The following is a 2,817-nucleotide window of genomic DNA, read 5'->3' as shown; positions in this document are numbered from 1 at the left end:
TAGGACAGCATAGCCATTCTTGGGCTGAGTAATAAAATGTCAGTGCCTGTGCCTTAGAATAAACACCCAAGCATGGTGGCAAAGGAGATGTTTGCCAATGCCATACTCTGAAGGATAGGACTGAGCTCTGCCTACAAACCAGCTACAAAGCCTTCTATGCAAGGAAGGTAATGACAACACTGACCACACAGGTTAGATTTTGGGATTGAATAATCTAATATATGTAAAGTGTTCAGCTGATGTCATTATGGAAAGGTTGTTATAAGTACTTGCTAAATATAACAAACTTTCCCATGATCACAACTCCCAGAAGCCCCCCACCCCACCCCAATGTGTCCTTACCTTACTAACGGTGATAGTGGAATATCTTCTACTTCTGGAATATCTCAGGATCATGGACAAGAAAAGTGTGACCTCTGCTTAAATTCTTGATAACCTTGTCCTAAAGTTCAACTAGAAGCAATACTGATGACTTTAGTTCTTTGTATAGGTGGTATTTCTCTCTCTTTCCCATGCTGGGTAGGACCCAATCCATCCCCTCCCATGTATGCAACATCACATCCAACAGAGGTTCAGACAAGAAAGGCAAGGGTCGTTTCAGAGCCTATAGCATACCCTAGCTGCATTCCCATGCTCCTGGCCCACACACTAAAACTATTTTTAAATAATATACTTTGCTCGGTTGTGGGTTTAAAAAAAAATCCTCCTCAGGATTCAAGCTCAAGATGGAATGATTGCCAAATGCTAACAGCTTTTTGAACAGGACGTAGTTAAAAATATGTCTGAAATGGTTTTAACTCAAACTCAAAAAATAGCTTAACTAGCTAGGGAGCCATATCGTAGGCAGTGGGGGGTTGGGAGTGAAAAAGAAAGAGGGATTCCCTTCAGAGAGGACTATAACAAACCTCACATAGGAGTGATGCTGGGTTTGATTCCCCACATGAATAATATGCTTTGAAAGCACAGATGGACTCTCCAGGGAAAAAAGTGAACAACACTGGAAAGTTCATTGTCATCAGATGCTCCTGATGGACCACAGAGTATGTCTACTTTATCCCATAAAGGTCAAAGGTGGTCACTGCAACAGCACAGTGGCCTAGTGTTATACATGTAGAACAGGATATTAGCTTCCACTCCAGGGAGTCACTGAACCAGAATCTTCATGCCAGTAAGACGACCTCAGGGATTCAAACTCAAGCTCATGGTGCTGGAGAGATGGCTCAGTACTAAGAGCAAATACTGTTCTTACAGAGGACTCATGTTCAATTCCTGACACTCCCATCAGGTGGCATACAACTACCTGTAACTCTAACTCCAGTAGATCTGGCACCCTCTTCTCGCCTACAAAGGGCACTTGCATTCATAATTGCATATACATAGACACATAGTTAATTAAAAATAAAAATAAATAAATCTTTTTTTAAAAAATCAAGCTCAAAGTCTAATACAACAACTCTACCCTGAGTTGGACTGAAACTATTTCTCCCCATTTGACATATGAGACTACTGAATCACAAGGGAGAAATGACTGCTGAGTCATGTCTAATGGTATTGCCCATAGTCTCACTTCATCTCAGGATTTGGACCAAAATAAGGGTCTACCAGCCCTAGGCAACTATAATAGATAATTTGTAATTTTTTTCACTAGGAGCTTGTGGTTGTTAAATTTTATTATCAATTTGACACAGACTAGAACCACCTGGGAAGAGATGACTCTTGATTAAGGAATCTCCCAGATAATATAGGCCTATGGGCATATCTATAAGGTATTGTCTTGGATGGATGGATGGATGGATGGATGGATGGATGGATGATTAGTATGAGAGAGCCTGCCCATAGTTTGCAGAAACATCTCTAGGTACATGAGTCCTAATTATATAAGAAAGCTAGTTGAGAGAGATAGAGAGGCCGCAAACAGCATTCCTCCATGGTTCTGCATCAAGTTCCCACCTAGACTTCCTGCTCTAGCATCCCTCAAGGATGACTCTGACCTGAAAGTGTAACCTGAAATAAACTCCTTTCTTCCAAACTTGCTTTTGGTCATGGTATTTGTAGCAACAACAGAAACCATGACCTAAAACTGTTGATTCTAAACAGTGTTTCTCAAAGTCTGTTTACCAGACCAGACTCTGGTCAGAGGAACTTTTTTTTGTCTATATAGTTAGAAAATTCATAATATACATTTTAATATTAAAACAAATATATAATATTGTCCTGGTTGACGTTCTATTCCTATGATAAAACACTGACCAAAGGTAACTTATGGAGGAAAAAGTTTGCTTCATCTTACAACTCCTGATCACAGTCCATCATTGAGGGAAATCAAGGTAGGAACCCAGAGGTAGAAAGTGATCATGGAAGAACAATGCCATTCCCCCATGGCTTGTTCAGCTTGAAAAAAATAAAATATATATATTTGAAACACACACACACTATCCAGGCCTACATGCAGAGGCATGGCACCACACACAAATGATCTGTGGTCTCCCACACTAACTCTTAATCAAGAAAATGCTCCATAGACTTGCATACCAACCAGTATGATGGAGGCATTTTCTCAAAGTTTCTCTTCTCGAATGACTGTAACTTGTATAAAGTTGACCAAAAAAAAAAAAGAAAAAAAGAAAAGAAACTGCACAAATATGTTTCTAAAGAGTCTTACAGGAAAGAGACCTGTTTAATATTTCTTAATCAAGTGTCTTATAATCGTATTTTACTCCAGCTCATCCCTCACTAGACATCTATTTGCACTAAGAAAAACTCATGAAGCATATTTATGTAAGAAATGTATGTTCTATTTATCGCTTGATCATATGG

The sequence above is a fragment of the Grammomys surdaster genome, unplaced genomic scaffold, assembly GCF_004785775.1.
Source record: "Grammomys surdaster isolate TR1022 unplaced genomic scaffold, NIH_TR_1.0 953, whole genome shotgun sequence".
NCBI classification, from domain to species: domain Eukaryota; kingdom Metazoa; phylum Chordata; class Mammalia; order Rodentia; family Muridae; genus Grammomys; species Grammomys surdaster.
This window is presented reverse-complemented; position numbering follows the sequence as displayed.